This window comes from Leiobunum rupestre, chromosome 6 (genome assembly GCF_980474605.1).
Source record: "Leiobunum rupestre chromosome 6, qqLeiRupe1.1.hap1, whole genome shotgun sequence".
NCBI classification, from domain to species: Eukaryota; Metazoa; Arthropoda; class Arachnida; order Opiliones; family Sclerosomatidae; genus Leiobunum; species Leiobunum rupestre.
The window spans coordinates 51,629,487-51,653,594 of record NC_143389.1 but is presented as its reverse complement, the minus strand read 5'-3'; the positions used below and the strand labels follow the sequence as shown (position 1 = coordinate 51,653,594).

Below are 24,108 nucleotides of genomic sequence, written 5' to 3'. Positions count from 1 at the left end.
CGGTCCTCAATTTACTAATATAATTACAGTCATTTTAGTTCGATCAATTTTCATTATCAACTCCGTCGTACGTACGTAATTGACCTCTTGTCTCGTTATTGTAAAATATATGTTCCGATAGCTTTTACCCCAGCCTACAATCTAGTATAATTGGCGGGGTAGGTTTTTATCCCGTAAATGGAACTAAACTTCTTGGGCAATCCCGTTTGAATGAAGCCAAAGTAGCAATCTGGGAGCGCTGTTTAACTCGATACGATCCGTTTCGAGCCCACCCTCTGTAGATAGCGCTTCCCCGCCATAAAAGGGAGACATCGATTGCAATACGTCGTTAGGTAAATTTAGCATCGCTTTTAACTGGATTCAGTTTGCAGCGAGATTAGTACCGTTTAGCTCCGATAAGGGGAGCCCCCGCTGTTGGAGGTGAATCGGAATGTCACCCGACATTTTTCGTCTACGAAAAACCCCGTCTTTTTACCGTTTCACCGAACAATCAGACGAGGGAAAAGTATTCCCAAACCAAATTGTACGTCTGTAAGAGTCCTTTTAAAAACGTCGCTTGACAGTAAACTGGTCGGGACTGAGTGTACGCCAGACGACTATCAATTAGGTAGGTACCCGCTATAGTCCGTTTCCGTCAGAGTCGGGGATTGAAAACTCTTCGTTTTAATCTACTAATGAAAACGACTATAAAGCGAGCGTCTGTCATCATCGGCGCTAAGTTTAAAAATCATCCCTTAAAAATGTCTGAAAGGAGTCCTTATTTCGGGAGCGTCGGTAGCCCGTAGTCTTTCCTTTTGCGCCTCCCTTTCTGATTCAAACGGCGCGTGACTCGAGCGGGGGTGCGTGAGTTCCTCCTTAATAAACGCCACGGTTCTGCAAGGATGGTTAGTAATGACCGGTTGTCGGCTGTACCATTAACGGGGAAACGAATCCCAAAGAGTTATAATCTCTGGCATAAAGCGCTCTTTTGTGGTTTAAAATTACAACTAGACCCTGCAGTCTCGCCGCCTATTTTTTCCTCTCGCTCCCTCCGGATGGTGGTTCCCGCGGATTTTTTTCACCCATTTTTTTTTCAGGGATGATCGTCATTTATATGCCATCCTGCTGTATCTACAGCCCATCGTCACCTTTTTAGTTATTTTCTCTACGGAGAGCTAAGGAGAGAGAGAGAGAGAGAATGAATTGGGAATATAAATAAAGAGGGGAAGATTTATGGACTGACTGTTTAAGAGGATTAATGAAATGTTTGAATTTTGATATCTTTCTCCGTTCGTGGTTTGGTGCAAGGTTTATTCTGTAGCCGGCTAAACGGGGTTTACTATTCCCCATGGTCTATAAGCTCTGTCAATCTATAGTTAGAGATTTGTCACAAGTTTTGATCTTTTGTACTCATGGTTCCATATTATCAGAAGTAAAATATCTAAAGAGAGATTTTTCGTGCTAATTTTTCAAATTTCGTGTCGCAGAAAAAAAATATTTGTGACGAAATACGTCATATATTGATTTTCAAAAAATAGTAAATTAGAAATAAATAAATATATAAGTAAATATTCTTAGATAGTGTAATATTTACATTTTACACCGCGAGGTGGAATAATACAGCGATGCAGTGTATGCTTCCGTGTTTTGGCGGTAAAATCACGTCCATTGAAAATTGTTTCATTTTAAAGTCCTATGGGTACTTCTGCATGGTTGTATTAATGTTCGATTTTAAAAATTTTAAAAACTTCGTGACCTCTTTAACCAAATCTGAGGTTTAGCGAAGAGTGTTTTACTGTTGGGGGGGGGGGACCATTTGAACGTTTCGTCAACTGTAGACAAGGGGTGTTGGCAGAAGCTTTTTGAGTTCAAGTCTCAATGGGGTACTTAGCCAACTCTGACCCCTAAACAAAATGATATTTTTTTTTTATAACGTCACGATTTGGTCAGTCGATGCTTAAGACACATTAAATTAGTAAATAAACAATAACAAGCTAGTGACGTTTTTTCCGAATTACGCATATGTTTTTTAAATCCACGATTGTAAGAAATAAATGCACCCAACTCGAGTAAATCCAACTTGACCTTTTCACTTGATAGACGGGCGTGATTGTCCGAAAATAAAATAAGAGGCAGGCCCAACCCCAACTCAGTCTGGACGTTTAACGGTAAAAAAACTCCCCTTCTTGGCTCCTAGCACTAGGCTTAGTTCTGAAAATCTCAAAGAAAATCTTGGAGGAGGAGGGAGGATGGGAGAAATGAACTCTAACTTGTCCTCCGCTATGACCTTCCGTCTCTGGCGCCTCCTCCGCGGTGACATTTCCCGTAAGAAACGCGCGCTCATCCCCCAGCCCGACATATACCCCCCCCCCGCGCCTATCTTACGAAATCTCCATCCTCCCATCTCTAAAAAAAAATAAAATAAAAAATAGGATAAAAAAATCCCAAAGTCCGTTTATCAAAGTCAGATTTTTTTTATCCACCACCGCATTTTCTTTCGCTTCGTTTTGAGTTTATCTTTTTTAGATATTTTTTCTGTTTTCCCATCACGTATTACGCTACGCGTTCGATCGAATAAATCCAACATGTTGAGATTTCCCCCTCCCCCTCCCAATACCGAGCTATACCGTGTTTGGCCTAGTTGGTGTATATAGCCCTAGATAAATAATGGTAGCTGGGCGCTTTTGTATAGATCGTGTACGCAGAGAAGAGCCAAAAGAAATAACTTATAGATCTTCCGCCGTAACCAAGGTATGTGTCAAAATTTTGTTTTCGGTCTCTCGTTCAAACGCTCTTTTTTTGGAGGAGGCGAGATCAAAATAATGGTCTCTTCCGTGGCTATTTTTGAGGGTTCCTTTTCGCGGAGTACAATATTTCAGATTTGGTGCTTAGAGGAGAGAGAAACGTTTAAGAGATTCTCTCGCTCAACAAAAACTCGATTTGTTCGGTTTTTTTAAAAACGTGCTATTTTTAAGAGAATTGTTTCCGGCTATTTTTAGTCGATTTTCTCAAGATTGAAAGCGAAGATTGATTTTAATTGATATTTGTTGAGGACCATCTTAAAGCAACTGTCGGCTCTATCATTGCCACCTGTATTATGAAAAGGTACCTGTTATTAGAGATGGCCATGAATCTATCTAAATCTTCGAAAAAAATGGAGAGCGTGGAGCCATCTTTTAATGGGAACGGAAGCTAAAATTCAAATTAGCCACTTTTACTCTACTTAGTGAACTTTAACCTAAATTATACATCCATATAAAATAAATTGTAAACAATTACTATAATTGAAGTTATTGACAAATTTACAAACGAGCCAATCAACGCGAAACATACTTTTATGTCCCGCCTTTTGAGTCAAAATGTAGCTTCAGCATCTTGTTTTGATTTCGACGCTAGCGACATCTGTTGAAAAAAGAGCTACTTCACCTAGAGCCGACACTTGCTTTAAACTAATATTAATTTTTTTTTCAGCAACAAAGCATTCATTCCAAAATTCTTAAGTTATTACCATTTATTTGATTATAATAATATAATAATAATATTTCGCTGGGCTAATACCCAAGGAACCACAGAGTCATCTAGCGTTAATTTAGGTAGCCAGGTTTCAATGCGTAGGAGGGTGGTGGCAGGCCCTTCATGCCCCGCTAGCCAACAGCTCCTTACACAAACTATTACTGTTAATAAAATAAATTTGTTTTTATTTCATTATTTGAGAAATTCTTAAATTATTGATAATTTGTGTTTTATATAATTTGTGAGATTAATAAATTTAATATACCAGTCGAAAAATGTCAAAATAAAATTTTGAAAGTTGGACCACTTGACCTTATAGTTTATACGCCATTGTTTGGAATCCTCTAAAAATTTTATATAAATTAATATGTACGATCTATAGCTAAAGAGTAAGATTTTCAATAGAATACATTGAAACGAAGGCTACCAGGAATTTACTATAAATTCGGTTTTTAATATATTAACCTTAAATATTGCCAAACAAATTTCATTGACCTGGCCATATGGTGGAATTAATAGGCGAATCCGTATGCAATGACCCAATTATTATTTACAGATGGCGGTAGTCTGCTTAGTTAATTTCGGCCGCTATGACAGGAATTTGCAGTAGGTTCAATGACTCTCTAGTGTATTTTTCCCAAAATTCGAGTTTATAAGATCGGTATATTTTGGACACTTTCTAAGTCAATGTTTAGGTAATGTCTAACGCCCGTACAAATCCCGGGTGAAGAACCTCGGCTATTTAGGATTAGTACGCTCTTAAAATCATATTTTTTTCTTTGGTTGAAGCATTTTCCGGGGGCTAATCTGTTCTTTCATTAGACGTAAGCCCCGGTAAGCCTCGCGAGAGGCCCCTCTTTTATTTGCTTTGGAGGCTCGCGCGAAAAGAATTGGTAATGGCCCCACGCGTTTAGCCCATTAGAGTATCTCCCCTGGCCAATCTTTCTATAGCGCGCAGTATACCAACGTAGCGGAGTTGGCCCCCAATATTTCATATTAGCTTTTATCTCTACGATTAAAATCGTTACGAGTGTAGGCGTAGTCCACCCCAAAAAATGCTCCTTAAAAAGAAGTCAAACATCTTTTAGCCCCCTTCACGTACGCTCTTCTCCCCGTAGATCTTTCGTAGCAGCGCTCAACTACGACTGCTTTCCTCCGCCTAGCAAATCGAACGGGTCGAGTTACTCCCTTAGATAGTGCCACTTAAAGTCGACAGATACTCGAAGTCGCATTTGGCCATTCTTATCTTAACAGGAAGGCCAAAAGCTTCTGGATTGCGCCTTCTTGCTCGACTCCAGAAGTCAATCTAGCGCGGATTGGCAGAACGAGGGAGACTTATAACGGCAAACTACCGCGTAGACGCGAATATCCAAAGATCCCTCCGTTATATACATTATAGAGTGGAACTTACGGTTGATTGTAACGCTACGAGTTCCCCGCATTCTCTTAACGCATCTCTTCACGTTTTGGGAAAATGTAAAGACATTCTTTCGGATGACGCGGGGATCGGATATACGTTACGGAGTCGCGTTTGGCGGCTGATTTTAAAGATGAGAACTGGTGGGGTTGGCCCCCTCCTCGAAAAATCAATAAAGATGATAGATTTATCCATTAGTATTATTGCTATCTCTATCTTTCTTGCCCCGATGGAGAAAAACATCCTCCCGCAGGCGTACTTGGAATTATATCAAATTACATTCGGTGAGCCTTCTCTTTCACTCTATATACATACTTATTGAGCCGCGTTTTGAAGCGGCAAATATTGGAAGGGGCGGTTGTAATTATTTGCTCTATTACGTTCCTGTCTAGCGTACCGATGTTATTGTTACGATCCCAAATAATTCGTTCTCTAAGTAAAAGTCAATTATCCTAATGCTTTGTCATTTCGCTGCCCTTAAATGGATCAAACTGCGCCCAAACTCATCGGTATATTTCCCAAGAATATAGAAGCGGTGGCTCCCCCTACGCTTGAAATCCAAAACAGACGCGCTAGAGTTTCTCATTTCGGCTTCCGCTAATTTTCTTTCGTAAGTTGCCAAGGCAACTGAGAGAATTGTGCGGACCAATAGGATTCATCTTTCCATTTCTTGGGAGTATATTTTTTGCCCAGAACGCAAAAAAAAACAAAGAAAATACAGAAGAGAATAGAAATTGTATAGTTGGAAAGCAATTGCTTTTGAGTAATTTCCGGATAACAATATTTCAATATTACCGGAAGTGAGTAGCCCTAAACATATACCGAAATGGAATTTAAACTCTTCTCTAATAAAATAAATAATCAGCTAAGATAAAAATAATAATAATCATGCCCAAGTCATTAAGCGCATTTTATGCCATTAATTTAGGTGGCTTGGCTACACTGACATTGTGAGTAGGTGGGTGGTGGAAAGCCTTCATGCCACGCGAGCCAACAGCTCCCTACATTTACTGTTACCTTTTCATTTTTTTTTGGTAAAAACTTCTACAAGGATTAACTTAAAATCTGTTAGTGTAAATTTTATTGTAACTAGTTTCAGTGATTTAAAATTCTTCATAAACACAATTTAGTATTTTCTAAATATTTTTATTTTATTTATTATAGTTTTATTTGTGAAATGAATTTGTAATTTCTAAATATTTTATTTTATTTATTTATTTATTATAGTTTTATTTGTGTTATTTATTTGTATTTTCCAAATATTTTATTTTATTTATTACAGTTTTATCTGTGAAATGAATTTTTATTTCCTAAATATTTTATTTTATTTATTATAGTTTTATTTGTGAAATGAATTTGTAATTTCTAAATATTTTATTTATTTATTATAGTTTTATTTGTGTTATTTATTTGTATTTTCCAAATATTTTATTTTATTTATTATAGTTTTATTTGTGAGATGAATTCGTATTTTCTAAATATTTTATTTTATTTATTATAGTTTTATTTGTGAAATGAATTTGTAATTTCTAAATATTTTATTTTATTTTATTTTATTTATTTATTATAGTTTTATTTGTGTTATTTATTTGTATTTTCCAAATATTTTATTTTATTTATTGCAGTTTTATCTGTGAAATGAGTTTGGAGGCGGAAAACCCCAACCTCGCAAATGCCTTTCCTTTCGTAATTCACGAGCCGTCTCCAATAGCAATAACTAACTCGGGCAAAAACCCCATCCTGGAGGATACCTAATCATGGCCCAAGAATCCTAACCATCTGGCCCCTACCAATATGGTAGCTATGGTAAAAAGGATAATATTGTCTCTAGGCTTGGTCTTAATAAGCGTATATACTGGGGGATGGCAGCCGAAATTCCGTCGTCCGCTACAGGCCAGCATTCCAGACGTTCCCGCTCCGTTTCCCATGGCGCCTTTCATTTCGCAACTCTCCAGTCGCCAAGAACACGGCCACCCCCAGAAATTTATATTAACGTGATATTATATTAAAAGAACTTCAACCCCTCAACCCAAAACGCTTCGTACCGAAGACGTTGTTAGCTTTCACCCAACCCCCGCCTACGAACGCGATGTTAGGTGAGTGTGTCCGGGCTACCGCCAGCGAAACTGAGAAACGCGCGACGTCGCGCTCGTGAGTACACGAGGGTGTGCCATCCTTTATTCGCGGTACGCATTCGCCTAATGGTAATCCGCTTCCAAATCTACGACTCCAGAACGAATGGAGAATTAAATAACTTTTAGTTTTCTCTGCTGGCTGCTCTTGACTCTCGAGATTTTGGAAGAAATGTACTGTGTCGGATTGTTTCTGCGCTTTCGTCGCGCCGAAAGAATTTGTTTTTATTCCCAACTGTGGGGTACGTTTCGCGCGACGTTTTATAGAGTGGAATGCCCGCGTTTTTTTGACGTCGCGCGATTCCAAAACATGCCCTTTTCTCTGTAAAAGGAAGTGGTTTGTTTTCTTCCAGAGTTATTTTTTGACGTTAGTCGAGTCATTTTTCAAAGAAACGGGAGTTTTGGGATGCGTTATTGTACGTTACTCAGTTCGGCGCAACCACGAGGCCTCTCGCGTCTTCATTAAGCTTATATATCTTGGCTGGAAAAAGTCATTTAGATGGTGTACTGGAGTTTTTGTTTTGTAAATACTAACGGATCTTATTAGTCATACGGAGTTTTTCGGGATTTGGTTTTCTTTGGAAGTTTTCCAGAACTATAAGTTACGCCATACGCCTCGAGATGTTTTGATATACGATTTTCTCGATTGTTTTGTTTTGGGTGTAAACTTTATTTTGCTTTAGGGAAATAAAGGGGCGTCGGCTCTTCCTGCGCCGAACGGAATAGAGCCGTCTTTATCGATATTTCAGCCGGACTATTTATCAAAAGGTGGTGTATATTTTGGGAAAACATTGGAAACTTCGAAGGTATATACTTGATCCGTTTTGAGAGAAGCCGGAATATTTTGTACTATTTTGTTTTGGGCATGAATAAAAGTTTGTTCGTATTTTTTTGGTAGCAAAACTTATTTTACCCTTAAAGGGAACGTGATCTGTGGAAAAAGAGAACAGCTCCGGTTACGGATCGTATACAAAAAGCGAAGGGAAGATGGGAAATTCCTAAAATAAACGCCAAAAAATACATAACAGGACGCCGCGCCATACTAAAAGACTTAACTCGATTTTCATATTTTTAGTCGGTCTTTTTGAAGAGTCTTTTATATCGCGTTGCTAGTATACGTCTATTTTTTAATATCTCTCCCTCTAGATTTTCGACTGGACTGCGTTCGGTGAAGGAGGGGCGAAGGGTAAAATCTTCGCGTGTGGCATCCAACGCCATTGTCCCGGTGACTCGCGAGCCTCCGTATAAAGTTACGTCCCCGACCATCACGGCATCGCGCACGGACACTTAAAAGCCAGGCGCGCCAAACTTTCCTCCTCTATCAAAAAATTCCTCCTGGCACTACGAAGTCCATCCTGGCCGTTATTGTCTCTCGCAAGTTATTCTGTCCGTTTCCGTACTGGGTACCATTGCTTTTCGTCTATTTACGTTCGCAGCGAGGGCGGTTTTTCCCATCAGTCGCTGATATCACAAGAGCCGACTGCCACGAAAGAAAAGGTCTGTAAGGTCTCGCCCATTACATGGCGTACTTCCATTTTTGACGAAAAACAGACTTGACGCGAGGCGGAAGGCGCTAAGGAAGGCGCTGCCCTAACCTTCGCGTATCCTTCATCCGCCGCGAGCGTTGAAAACGAGACTTTTTTGCTTATTTTCTTTCCGTTCGCTTTTCTTATTCTGTTTAGATAAGACAGGCGCGTCTCGAGAAGGACTAAAGAGATCGTCCTTTATCATAAGCGTAGTGCCACCGTCGTCCGAGTCACTCTCACTTGCCCGCGTCTCTGTCCGGCGTGTTCCAGCGGCGTTTCTTTCTGGTACGCCGTCACCCGGTAATGACTAGCGGGTACTAGGAGGGCTGCTCCCAGAAGTAAACAATGGGAGGTTTCGCGGATAGACTAATAGATCGTGGCGCCGGGGTTAATTCGTTCCTATTTATATCAAGTTCGCGGGCGCCATAGAGAGAGAAGACATCGGCCATTCGAGAGAAGAAAAATAAACACGAAAGTGGCTCTTATCCGTGTACCCGTATCTCTTCTCGCGCCAGGGGATTCGCAAATCTACTTACGTTAGAAACGTTTAGGTATTTACATCACCAAAAATTGACGAACGATTTCAATTATTACAAGCTCTATTATGTAACTTTATAATTATTGTTAAAATATTTTGGTTGCTTGCTTAAAGGGGAACGGCCAAGCTTTTCCAAATATGGCCTTATTTCCGTATTAAAAGATTAACAAGACGTTCAATATACTAACACGTACCTTTTTTTGTCTTGAAAAAATAGCTTTTGGCCCAAAAGGTTGAAACGAAAAATAACGCCAGGTGTTTGGGTTTGAGTTTTCGCCGCCATCTTAGGGGCTGCCACCAGCGCCCCTAACCCCGTATGAGCGATTTGCGAACTATCCTGACTTTTAAAATCGCGCAATTTAGGCTTAAAAAGCTTATAACTGGAACGCGCCGCGCGTGCGAAACAAATCTTTCACGTCTTCAGCAGCGCGCGCTTTTATGTTGTTTTCCGTCTCACCGACTTCTCACCAGGTGTCGCGGCGGACGCGCGCTTTTCGATTTCCCGAAATTTCTTAATTTTATTAAAAATTAACCACTCAATATTTTTTTTGCGGTTTTCGCCATAAATTTTAGTTTTTAATGGGCTATAGAGCTATCTTACTGGTTAAAGCTTGACCGTTCCCCTTTAATTTTTATTCTGTTCAATTTTAGAAGTTTATATGGAACTGTTACGGGAGAAGTATCCATTTTGGGAATATAACCTCAGGTATTTGGTGTGGAACTCCAACGTTTGCAGCTTTGGCCGCTCTTGCCTTTGGCTTTAGAAATGTTTGGCGCCACTGTACAGGGTAATTTGAAAAATTGAAGGGGGTCTTACATAAATATTGCTTTGCAGGTTACATTATCTTTAAAATGTAATAGGCTAGAGGCACTTTTCAACAGGAGTTAATATTTCGTCACACCATGGAAACATACGTCCCACCAATTTTACTTCATCTAACGTCTAACGATGTAAAATGTAAAAACTACACTGTCTAGGAATGTTTACTTAAATAAATATATTTTTGGAAAATACTATTCAATCAGGGTGGTCATAGTACCTGGAAAACTTGGAATTCCCGGTAATGTCAAGGAATTTTAATATGGGTCTAAAAGTCAGGGATTTTAAAAATTAGGCTTAAAATCAGGGAAATGTCAGGGAATTTAATTTCGGTTGCAAATAGGAAACCTTTACTAAAATTAACGTTAAAAAACGTAAAGTTTTTAGTATAAAATAAGTCAAGGAAATTCTCCGGAGATGGTCCGGGAAACATGGAAAAGTCAAGAAATTTATACCTGAAAAAACTGTGACAATCCGCTTAATCATAAGTCTATAATATTATTCTATAAGTTTGTCACTTTGGGGAATATTTTTTTGAGAGCTAGTAACGGAGTGACGTCATCACAAGAAGAAAATCTCCCCCTAGCGAGGCGCTGTCGGAGGATACGTGTGACGCGTTAGCAAGCAGACGCAAAACGGTGACGAAGCCCGTAATGCAGTCTGTCTTGTGAAGAATTGGAAGTGTCACACGTATTTAAAATATTATACACTTATGGGTTAATGTATTGATTTATTTCGTTGTGCACAATTTTTTATTTTGGAAAATCAGCGACAGCCTGCGAAGATAAGTGTTACCAGCCAATTACACACTGACAAAGTTAACCTTTCGATTTTTGCGCTTCTGAGCTATCTAAATATAGAATCATCTGTTGAGAAAGTCTTTCGTAACCACCACCCTTCGTCTAGATATTTTAACCCTTGTCGCGGATCATTAGATATTTTTATTTAAGGGCGCTTATTCTTTTATGGTCTCCTTAATGGAGTTAGTTTGGGTAAAATTGATAGCGTTGGACGATGGGCCACCACACCCTTTCCTCAGTCCCCCTCCCTTTTAGGCTCATAGCTTTTTATTTTTAACTCTTTAGTAAAGGCGTGTGTGTACCCCGGGTTCTTCGAGACGATCCCCGCCTCTTATTTCGGCAGGGCATGCTTTTAAATTTCAAATTTACTTCCACCCCTTTCCTTACACGCGTAAAGAGGGAAATGTTTAATCATTGAGTAGTAAGTGCATGCGCAGGTGCCTTCATCCAAATGCCCCGCAGCGGGGGTCTACCTCGCCTCAACTCAGCCTGTCGTCCCAGCCCCGGTATATTTTATCGATCTCGAAATTAACGGCGATGCTAATATTAATTACGAGATATTCGCCCAAGAACCCCGCCAGCGCTAAAATTATTTTCATTTTGTTTCCAAAATTTCCAGCTTCGTTGACTTTATATACACGCCAGGAGTTTTAATAAAAGACCATATTGGTTATGCTTGTATTTTATTGTAACAATGACCGCTCTACTAGAGTAAATTTAATAAAGCTAAATGATTAAATCAGGAATTCGTACCTCTTTATTAAATTTTTTCGCTATTAATTCGTACGTATTTTAGAGCTCGGGGAAACGAATAAATTAACCGCCAAAATTTCAATTAATCATAAAAATTCGATTAACTGTTTATTTATGGATATTGTTCGCGACTATTATACGATTTAATATGCAAAAAATAAGTTTTTATTCGGATAATTTTCGGATATGGATTTAAAAGAAATGAACGGAAAAGTTCTTATCCGAACGTCGAGCCCTTAAGAAATCATACGTTGATGCCTTGATTTTAAATGAAATTTGGTTTAGTTAGAAAATTAATTTTTGACTATTGTACCTCGAACTTCGGAGTTCAATAAATAACAATTTTTAGATAACCCAAATTTCCACTTCAACCTTAATTAATAGACTTAACCTTAAAGGGTCAAGGTGGCGTTGGAAGAAATGGATAAACTCTGGCAGGACATAGTTCAACCGTGGCGTTGCTAGTGTCTCGGTACAGTTTGAGCAGATTATCCCATTAGCAATTGCCACTTTATTTTGTCATCCATAATTTAGATTGGAAATGTAATAACTTAGCCAGGATTTCCTAAGGCTGGTCAGAAATTAAATTGACCGAACTGAACCCAATCTGCAGTCTGAAGATAACAGTGTGTAGTCGCTTCAATCCCATTTCCAACTTATAGTTGGCGCTATGTAGCCCGAGGGAAAAGGTAGTGTCCACGCATAAATTAGCCTTAATGAAAAAATAACCGGGCGAAAAGGGGATTATAGCGGCTTCGTAACAGACGCTACCAATAAGGTCCGACTCTCACCCCAGCCAAATCCACCAACCCTCGGGTACACTTAACTCCTTTAATAAATCCTGGAATACGACTCAAATCTCTTTAGGTTCCTGGGCGAATTTCGCGCGTTCGGATCCGAGGGGCCCCCACCGTATTCCGGTCGCTATATTTCACGAACTTTATGGGCACGCGGAAGCTACCGTGTTATACCGCGTTATGAGTCAAACACTTCGGAATGGCCGGGTCCCCGCTGCTTCGTTATTGCGGGATTCATACAGGGGCCATCTTCCAAACCCCGGCCGCGGAGGACCCTATCTTATAACGCGACTCGCTATAAAAAATGCTCTCCATTATGGGCGATTTGCATGCGAGCTGACGTCATCCGGGGGAACCTCTCTATCTTTCTTTTTCTCGCTTAACGATAGAGGAAAACGCGTCACGTGACTTATAGTCGATGCTACCGCGTGAATAATCGGGGACACCATCTTGATTTCCTTCCTCTGTGACTCTCTGAATTAGACCAGATTCGGCGAGTGGATATAACGGGGAAGTACGCTTGATTATGTCGCTCGGGGCCCGTCTCCAGGGAAATACGCTTTTTAGACCAGTTTGAATTGGACTTGACACTCTTTCGCAAATATCGCTCGTCTCTTACAGCCACCATTTTAACGGCTTAAAGCATAAGTAACATAATAACGATAAGTATGACACTTCCTATTGCTTTAATGCTAATTTTCTAACCGAACCTTTTTTCGGCACTGATACTCTCTTCAAGCTGTGACTTGGACTCGCGACTTACCGTTTTGGATGACTACGTTTTGATAAAAATTTAGGCCTAATATCGGAGAGCACGTTCTGAGCTCGTGATGGCGCCGAGAAAAACGTTTTTAATTTTTATAATTTTAGCCTAATATTCCGGCTATCTATCGGAAACCAGATATTTCGGCTTAGCGGAAGTCTCGCGTATTTTAGACACTAGAGGGCTCTGTGCTGAGAAAACATCTTGATTACGCTATAACTATGAAAATCAGTCTGGTTGTAAATCTCGTTAATTGTCATACTTAATGTTATTATGTTACTTATGCTTAAAGATGACGCGTTCGCTACGTCATTTGAAACCGGCATTATCTCAGCTTTGATACGATCGACAACTCGCGTGAAGACGAATCGTTCTAAGATGATTTGTACTTAAACAGAATTACTTTTAATATTTATAGTTCATTCGTACAACCACGGTGTCAATCCGGGTTTCGTTTGCCGTGAATAATTTGCGAGCGACGCCACTGATAAAGGTGGTTGTCTCTCACGCGACCGATAGATTTAAATAGAAAAATCTTCTTCGCCAGTCTACGAAATCCGGGCATAGCACGCGTCTCCCCAATGTCCGCTTTCGTGCAATCCTCTTTTTAAGCCAAGAGGGTAATAGATTTTTTTTATTACGCAATACACGACAATGGCGGCGGTGACCGGATTTTAAGATTGCCACCCGTTCCAAAATTGAATATGGATTTCGTTCGTCACAGCGTCGAGATTAAAATATATATTTATATATATAAATTTGCGGGTTGTGTGTACTCCAACAACTCCCCAATCCTTAGAAGAAATTGGTTTGTCGGTTAATACAGGAAGAAGGTGGTCAGGCTCCGAATCACGTCCGCGGTACCACCACCGGCTAATATCGTCGCTGTCAACACACGGCGCGCAAATCCATAAATTCAACCCGACCGCTAGTCTTCCACGCGTCAGTCGGATAACTGTACATTTCCGGGGGGTGTTAGAAGGATCGGGATCGAAGCTTACTCGGAACGTATGGAATTCGCAGGCAAAACCGAGCTAAGCCGGCAAAGGGAACGGATTTGCTTATCAAAGTTGGCACCACCTCAATAGCTCGTAAAAAACATCTATTCCAATAAAATCGATATAAAGGTCGCGGCGGCCCGGTGCGTCCTTTATACAATATTGAGCTTATCAATGCCAATGTACGACTGCCTAAGAAGGGAAAGGAGGATTTCCCACTGAATTATAACGACGCCGGGGGATTCTATTAAGCCTTTGACTTTCTACGTGTATTCCATTTCGCCAGCAAAGTCCCTCGTCCTAACCCGACCTCACTCGAGAGCTCCCATCGAATACAGACTGTCACTCCATCCGCGCCTTTAACCGCGCCGTCTGTCGAGGCGCGCTGCCATCTTCTTATCCCCTTCGCCAGCTATTTAGTACGAGGGGCCAATCTCGCGCCCATTTCTTTGTCCGCGCGAGGATAAATCCGCAGTTGGATGTTGGGGGCCGGCTTTATCAATCGGGGATACTCGCTCTCCCAATCCAACTTTCTCCCGGATTTCTTTAGGCCGAGAAGAGTCCCTGACTCCCTGGCTCTCGGCTCGGAGCGAAGGGGTCCTGTACGGAATCTAATAACCTCGCCGGCTGACCCCGAAAAAGAAGAGCGATTTTTCTGTCTTTTTGACGAAGGGTCCGATTAGAAGCGCGCACTCCGAGAGGCACACGCGAGCGGGGAGGGGAGCTTCGTTTCTGAAGATGCTCGCGCGGGATTCCCTTTTCTGAAAGAAACTTGGCCCATATTCTTCCTTTATTTCACGATTGGTTTACGGTTCACGCCATCTCTTTCTTAGATTGGCCGTCGCCTCTTACAAAAGGCCTTATTAATAGACCATTTTCTCGCCGTTCCAGCGTCGACTGATTGAGAATGTACGCCCGCTTTATATACGTATCTCCAATTACAACCGTCTTACATCGCCGGTACAAATCGTATTGACGAGAATGGCATTCAAAGTCTGAATACCATTTTATCATTTCTTCGTCGTAATAAGCTTTTCTAAGGAACGAAATCTTCCCTCTACCAAGCATTTATTAATAAACGCTAATAAATATTAAAATACAACTCGCTTCTTTCGGATACCCGCATTGGACAGGGCTGATATTCCCCCGTTCATATTTTTGAAGGCGCAAAAGGACATTCTCTAATTGGACGGAGAAGGGAGTCGAAGGAGGATGTGTCGCTGGAGGAATGTCTTTTAAATACCTTTGACAAGGACTTTCTTTGAAATAAGTCATTTTGTCATTCTCGGTAGTTATAGCGGTAGCTCTCTCGGCAAAGAGGAACCGGAAACGCTCGGCCGACTTCGCCTTTTTTTGTATCGGACGTCAGACGAGTATTCGCTACTCGTTAGAGGACGTGATTTTTCATTTCGCTGTCCCGAGAGTCACACTCGATTAAAAAGACAAATTCCTCTACGCGCTGTCTTTGACAGTATATATTAGCGTTACTCCCTTTAGAAGCCACCTTAAGTTGACAGTCGCTCCTTAAAGGCAACGGTCGGGTAAAGTCCGCGTCTCGGATTAAACTGACACTTAAGCTTTAACCTTTTTTTCTTCTTCTTAAATCAAGCTCTCTCGAGGAATCTCCCTTGGTTGAATCTCGAATAAAGTTTTGAAGAAAAAGTCTTTCGGGGTGGTATTTTTTGGGCGCCTTTTCGCGGCGTAGCGTAAAGATTAAACGAGCGCTTTCTATCTCAAAGAAGTTCATTCTTTTTGGCCATTTAAATAAAAACAGCTATTTATTACGGTTTCACTCTCGCTCTGGAAAGCGCGCTAAGACTGATGCCGGGAGGGCTGAGGGGAGGGCTAGGGTTTTTTCTAACTCAGTTCGGGAGTTTAATTAAGGTTTTTACCACTCTCGCGGGATGGCGAACTCCGCCTTGTTTTTACAACGGATTAAATTTCCAACTAGACAAAAAAAATGCTCTTTAATTACTTTTTTTTTTCGTTTCGCGTCAGAAAGGAAGTCTGATATTTTGCGTTTTCCCCACAGTCGACATTTGATAATGGCGCTGCGTTTTTCGTGTAGACAGTTTTTGGTTTCGGCTGATGCTTTCCAGTTTATTAATATAAATCTGTATCGCGAATTGTCCTAATCAACGTATAGTTTTAGTTCATGATTATTTAAATTTGGATCCGCAAATTATAACATTTATTAAAAATCTTAAAATAGACTCATTTTAAGTTGGGTTTGAATAATAGTTTTATCAACTTTCCTATACATCACCATTTCAATCTGCAAAACTAACCCTGATATAAGTGTATTGCGGGATAACAGACAACAGGACATCCTTCAGTCAATCTAGCATAAAACGCGATTTCACTTAGCTGCAGTGGCGTCGCCAGGATTTTGAAATTGGTGGCGCTTAAGTCATAAACCCTGGTGGCATTTTTTTAGGAATGATTTTCCGAAAAAAAAATAACTTTTTGTCAAGTTAATAAGAAAAGTCAATAGTGTTGGCCAAATCAAGGCTTCTTCCCGTAGAGGAGACGCTTTTCGGAAATTTCAGGTGGCCCTTCAGAAATGTTTCGGGTGGCTCAAGCGCCGTCTCAAACACCCTAGCGACGCCACTGCAATTTAGCTGCTAGATTTTGAAACGACAAAGCGTCGACTGTTAAGTGAACTTATCGCGTTGTCCACTATAGGTTAATTTGCCAAAAAATTTACATTTTCTAGTTTATCTATATCAATTAAGTGAAACGTGCTTAGTCCCTGGCGGTCTTGTTTTAATGAATTCTTTTTCCCCGGAAGCATTAAGATTTTTTCTCGAAATAAACCCATTAATCCGTCCAAACATTTAATATATATTTTACTTGAAATGATTAGATTTTGACGGTCGAAATTAGGGTTAGAAAGAAATCATGAGAAATGGAATATTTTCTCCTCCGTTTTTGCAAGTGAAGCGCGGTTTGCGTAATGTTTTCCTCAATTTCTGTTTGACGGTCTAATAGAGCCGCCACGACCGTTAACTCCATTAAGCCCAGATACTTTATTTTCAACACGCATAACGGTAGACGCTTTTTTAGTTGACGCGCTCGCCTACGGTATTCGTTTCAGTTCTAATCCCGAAAATCGTGCCAGGGCTTCCGAATTGAGAGATTTATGCCCGCTAATTTGGCAGCCTCTATAGTTCATTTTCTTCTCTTTTTTGTAGCCGCCGGTAATTAGAATATGAGTTATATATATATGAAATTTGGGTGCTGTACGGCACATTAGTAATAATGATTTTTTCTTTCCTCTCTGGGTGTATGTAGGTAGTAGAGGGAATAAAGGAAACCTCGAAGGTCTATTTCGGTTAAAATGAGGCGCACGTATGAAGCGTTTAGGGCGTCGCGACTTCATCGACAACGATTGCTTGGGAGGAGATCCCGCTCGCGACCGCCCAGAGAATATATGGCGAATTTGAATAGAATTATGTGAACTAGCCGCGGCCCTAGATTTTTGGGGCAATAATTTTAACAGCCTTGTCGTGCGAACAAGCCGTTTATTCGTGTTTTCAGATTGCCTTTTGGGCGGCCGACTGGACAGTCGCCGTGTTAAGCGATCCCCGTCTATAATTTCACCTTATACTTTCACTTTTTTTTATTAAAGGGAATATAACCTCAGGTATTTGGTGTGGAACACCAACGTTTGCAGCTCTGGCCGCTCTTGCCTTTGGCTTTAAAAATGTTTGGCGCCACTGTACAGGGAAATTTGAAAATTTATGGGGTCTTCCATAATATTTCGGGTTATATTCCCTTTAACCAATGATGATAATGTTATTTTTCTTTTCTGTCAGAAAACATTGTTTCATTAACATTAATTTATGGAAATCTGATTTTCTATAGACGAATTCTGAATAAAATGATCCTTGGATTTTCATGTGTGCTAATAAATTAATAATACACTTATTTTTTTCTTAAAAATTACTGCTGAAAAATATGTCTAACAAAAAAATCTTAAAATTAGATTTATTTCTGATTTAGAAAACATTTTTTAATAAAAAGTAAATACAAATTAATTCATTTATTTAAATGTTGATATTAAAATACGTATCCATTACTCAAAATTATAATTATTAGTTTATTTTTCCCGATAAAAAACAAGTTGAATGTGACCAATATCCGGTGGCCATCAAATGCTCTCCTTAAGCATTCTAGCGTAAGAAGAAAGCCAAAATAAAAGCTGTGGCCGGGTGCGCGGTGAAGATGGTAATCGGGCGGACTAACTCGGTAGCTTTTGCCCCACATTCCAACCATATATAGCACCACCCACGCGGCAGCCCTAGCCGCACGCGGCGATGTAGCGCGGGCCTCAATCATTCATATTTTAGTTACCCCGTCGCCCGGAAACCGGCGATAGTCACTATCAATTGGCATCGTCTAGAAATAAGTCGTTCCATCCGGAATCGTGTGGCGTCGGCGGTCAACTATTACTGACCGAGCGAACGTTGGAATACCAGAAGCACGCGCGCTGGAACGGGAGCGGGTTCGCTGTCCTTCGGGGCTTGACCGTTACCGATCCGACGGACTATGTCGCCCTTAAAGATAGGCTCGGGGTCCGAGTCCATTTCCTGGCCAGAATATATCGACAGATTCCGTCTTCAAAAATCCAATCGAGGCGTAGCAGCCCGAGACGTTCGCACGTTCTCCAAGTGGACCTCTGTATATACGGAAAGATGGCTTAATTCGACGAAGGGTGGAGCGGGCTCTGAGTTTTTGACGTCTCGGAAATCGGGCTCTCTCGCGGGGCTTAAGATTTAACAAGTTCTCCCCTTTTCTTCATCTCTCAGTCAAAAATTGATCCGCCGTTGAGTAAATGCGTCCCGGGATTTTATCTCCCGCGATTTGGGACTTATTAGGCAAACCGCTCCTCCACCTTCTCAGTATTTGACGCCAGCCAGAAATGGATGTCGGCTGCGAGGGCCGATGGAAGACTCGAGGAGGAGGTAATGACGGGGGATTATCGACGTGACAGTTCGAATTAAGCTAATGAATAACGAATGAAAACTGTTATTGCCAATTAAGCCGGCCGAATTAGTCGAGCATTAGGAGACGTATTTCTTATTAATGGTTTTCATCAAGACGCGGGTGCTGCGGGATTTATCGTCTTCGAGTCGAGAGATCCAGTTCGAACCGCGTAGAATGATGGTTCGTCAATGTACAAATTGCGAGGGGTCGGACACTTGCCATTATTTTGTACGGGATTTCGGGATTTCGTAAAGATTTTGGCGATTTTATCATTACTTTTTGAAGTGATTTTGGGATTTCAATGATAATTTACCATAGAGAGAGTTGAAAGATTACGCGATTTTAGACAAAGTGTACGGGATTTTGGTTAATTGTCCGACCCCTCGACAAATTGAGTTCAATTTTTGCTTCTATAGTGAAATTTACGAATTATCACCGCGTTTAAGGTTTGCTGGAAGCGATTTAATTCGATAAATCAGGGAACTGGATGGTCAGGTGTTATTTAATTATAATAATGCGCGTGATATAGGCGAGCTCTTAGGCTTAATTAGAAATTATCCCCAATGCTAGGTATATTTATTTTTCGCGTACACATAGCGTTATACTGGAGCCTTCGGTGATTTTAACTACTTTTGAGTTCCAACCGTCGTATTATATTCGCTTTCACTATAAAATAACGAATAGCGCAGTTTTCAAAGGATATACGAAGAGGACGCATCTCACTTTGTATTAATAAGACGGGTAACGAATTTATCCAGGGAAAACGTACCTTCGCTCGGGGGCAAACCTTTCGCTTATTATGATTTTAAAAGAGGGCCGCGGAACGTCGCCCATGTTTGTTTCTCGTTTGGGGGCCCGCGCTATTCTAATCAGGGCTCCGAAGCGAGCGAGCCTCGTCATCTCATCGTAAACATTTCATCCATCCCCGCACCGCGCCCCCCTACGCCCCTGCTCTTCCGCGTTGATGACCCCGAGCCCCGCTTTCCTAATAAGTGGCTCCCCCCGTCGGAGGTCGGGGTGGACGCCGAAGATTAAGCTCCGAGCATTCGCGTCGTGCACCAGCTTTCTCGCGTCCAAAATTTAATACTCGTGACAGGCCGGATTTTAAAGCGAAATATTATGCAAATGATTAAAACTGTACTTTTCGCGTCGCGTTCGTCCCGTCGATGGGCCTTTGGGCGATTGCCGAATTGGAACGGTCGACGAAAGTGACCACAGTTTTCTGGTTCAGTACACGTTCATTTTTTTTGCCTTTCCTCTCTGGCGCGCGCTTTATTACGAGTAATAAAAATGTGAAAAATTATTTATCCCCGCTCGTTTACCGGCTGTTGAGTACTGACCCGTTTATGAAGGACTTTGTATGGACGGTTTCCAAAATATATAAATGAATAAGGGGTACATTTTCACTAATGCACCGTTTCCTCCGGGTATGACGCGCGTTTTTAACCGTATAATGGCTTTAATTTGCGTGAAATGAGTCGTTCCTCTGTGTTCTGATGAGGTGGCGAAATGCTTCAAATTATAAAAAGGGGTTTCGTTTCTACGCGAAGTAATTTGAGTGCTACCAGCTACCTTGGTAAAATATTAAACCGAATATATCCAAGGTTACTTGATAGTTATATATGTTTAAAATACCTAGCAAAGGATACCACAGAGAAAGAAATGGCTGTGGACCAGGCCCGTAACCAGCCGCCAAAACTCGGGGGCCCCCAAATTTGTTTGGGGGGCGCCAATGCCTATATATATATTCTAAAAATCGTAATTTTGAACTCCCGCTCCTGAAATTAATAAATATACCGAAATTAACTTTATTTTGTTATTTTTTAAATTATGAATTTCGATTAGCTAATAGTTTTCTTTAATATAGAAATAATAAGCATGAACTGCACTTCTATGAAAGTTTTACCATTGTTGTAGTATTGTCCAATCACTTTTCTTTATTTCGTGTATCCTGATGTAGCGCAAAAATACCAAGGCAATGTTATATCCGTCGTAACACTTTTGATTGGCTAGTTCGGTATTTCTTCAATTGAAATATTTCACCTTTTGGGGCAGTGAAACGCTCGAAAAGAAAATTTTTCAAAACTATATAGTAAAAACGTTTTAAAAATTTACTGAAATTAAATTGTGATGTAGCTCTTTTTTGATTAATATACAAATATTGCAGATCATATCTTTTGGTAGGTGAGTTGGGTTGGTCGGGTTGGGGATGCTCAAGTATTCATTTGGGGGCGCTGAGCTCCCCCCCCCCCATATACGGGCCAAATCATTTAAGTTGAGACTACCAGTGATATGGGATGATATAATAATAATAATATTTATTTTGCAAATCAACTTTGCTGGCAACCACTTTAATTTAGGCAAAGCCTATACGTGGTGGTTACCTTTAATATCCTAGGTGCACCGGTATCCCAAATACTGACACATCTCACAAAACAAAATCTTCTCGCTTTCGAAAACTGCCGTAGATGGCGCTTCAATTTATACTGAAAGGCCTATTTATATCTAGATGGTTTTCAAAATTTTGTTTACGTTTTACTTGGATAAATGACACGCATTTTTTTCCAATATATCGATGATTTATAACAAAATGACCAGACCGTAACCCAAAAAGGCCAAATTCATCAAACGCCAAATTTCGCTAACAACGACGGAATTCTTCCCACGGAGACAGGGGGCACCCTCGGACCCCGACACCCTCCAGGGGAGCCTTTTTTTCGGCCCCATCTAAATTAATGCAATACGTTTCTTCTATCGTTAAAGCTACAGCGTTGAACCTTACACACGCCTACATCCTCTCTTCAAGATGTGAGTCAGGTCAAATACGGTCCCACCAGCCGGTCTCGCTCGTATCCAAAGATGACCCCACGCGCGGGGAGGGGGCAGACCGAGTGGGACCGATTGGGACCGGGGGGGTACCCAAGGGCGCCCTATACGCTACAGCGGCGTACACGCGGCTTCCATTATAACTCAATGACAAAATGGAGGGAGCTTTCAAATTTTTGCGTCCTGACGGGGGAACACCCGGGCTACGGGGGAGCTTGTTTAAAACCGGGTTGGGAAGGTGTCGCTCGAGTGGTTGGGGTGCCGCGGATGAGTGTGTGTGTGCCAAGGGGGACTACCTTTCTGGAAGAGATGCGAATGGACGCTAGTGGAATCCGTAGTCCATAAATTACGGATAACTTTCATTCGGCGCTCAACGCGCGACTCGAAGGTCTATCGCGTAATCGGATCTCAACCGGCGTCTTTCTTCGATGGGCCGCGAGTGGTTTGGAGGTGACTTTTCACACGCTATCGAGCAGTCTCTATGGGCGTAGATTGTCAGGGTCCGCGCGAACGGAGGGAATTGAATTTGCGGCCTTTGAGCGACACCCCGCTGCCACTATGGTGTCACAAAATGGAGCCTCTTTCTCGCTTGGGATGACGGACGTTACAAAGCGCGTGCCTTGCCCGAGAAAACGTCACTTCGACTCAAATTCTTCGCTTTTCGATCGGGCATTTTTCTTTCAATTCGTTTCGATTCTTTCCGCGTTAAATCGATTTTGTTTTTAGCTTTCCCGATAATTGCTAAAGTAAGAGTGAAAAAGTCAAGATCGATTTTTAATTTTCGAAATTACCTCGATATTGACTCGTTCCCTCGCTATTAAATTTACCGCGAACATAATTTTCCCCTCGTCGACCAAGAGCCTTTAGAATCATCAAAGCGAAACCTTAGTCCTTTTTCTTCACGCTATTTCATTTTTCATTGTCTTCTTTTACGTCGGGTGACAAGATCAAAATTATCTTTAATTCGCGTTTCCGTCTCATTATTTGACATTTCTCGTAAGACCGCGTCGTACCGCGAAATAATAGGGTTCCTGGGTTGTTCCCCTAAAAAGTTCCCCTTTGACGTTCGAGTTGAATTAGAGGTCGGGGACGGTTAATCATTATCCATGTTTAAATTGATTTTTTTCGGGAAAAAAATGTAAACAAAGAAATTTACCGGTTAATATTTCGGAAAATTATTAAAAAAACATGTATTATTCGTAAAATTTGAGCTTTTTATCGTAAAAAACGTCGTTTTTCCGATTAATTTTACAAATTTATCAAAAAATTAATCGGATAATACAGAAATATAAATTACTTGATCCAAACATTTTACGAATAATTTTGAGAGCTTTATCTATTGAATAAAAGTTAACCATCCCCGACCTCTAAGTCGACTTGCTAACTCGGATGATAAATTTAATAGACGACCGTGTTTACTAACGAGTCTCGCTGATTGATCTCGATCATCCATGATTCGAGAAGCATTCCCAAAATTAATAAGCCCTTCAGGCGTATACGTAATACGTTCGCGTATCGGCCGTACGTAACTTTAACCGCTTAACCTCCCTATTGACAACAGGCGCTCACCGAAGATGTTAGTTATTTGAATTTTGAAGCAACTTGACGTGGTTTGACGTATATAATGTCGTTTTGTCGCGTAGACGCGTTTGCTTAAGGTATCTCGTATATCTGTCAGCAGACGCCTTTTGTCAATAAACTTGGGAACAAAAAATCTATAGCGTAGACACACTACGGAGCGTTGGAGCTATATAGACCTCGGGAAAATGTCAAACGTCGAAGCGATAAAAAAGCACGAAAAGGACAGCTCTTTTCAATCGATAGTTAAAATGAATTTAATGATGACGCGGTTCTGAGAATTATTCTACTTCTACGCATAGAAGTAACATTTATCTACTATTTATTACGATACACTCTAAATAAAACGTTTTCTATATTAACCCAAAAGGATATATTCTTGACCCAGATTGAACATCCTAAATGTTTAATAAAGGTGTTATATTTCACCATAAAAGGTGTACACATTACATATACCAGAAAGGGCGTAGCCTATTTTTTTATTAAGGGTGTTTATTTCCACTCTTTTGGGTGCTTCAGTAGTCAGTACACTGATTTGGCAGCTTCACTATTCCGTCTGGGTTACTAGTCCCTTCAGAGAGTGAAACTAGTCCCTTTAGAGTGTGAAAATAGTACCTCTAGGGTGCTAGGGTACTTACTAAAGGGTGCTTCCCTATTCCGGGGTACTACACTACTCCCT

General features: G+C 40.8%; 1 protein-coding gene across 1 annotated transcript in view; it reads right to left on the bottom strand.

Annotated features, from left to right (window-relative positions):
• Positions 1 to 24,108, bottom strand: part of LOC149941450 (tyrosine-protein kinase transmembrane receptor Ror-like) — a 144,686-nt gene that overhangs the window by 100,275 nt on the left and 20,303 nt on the right. The window lies entirely within an intron of this gene.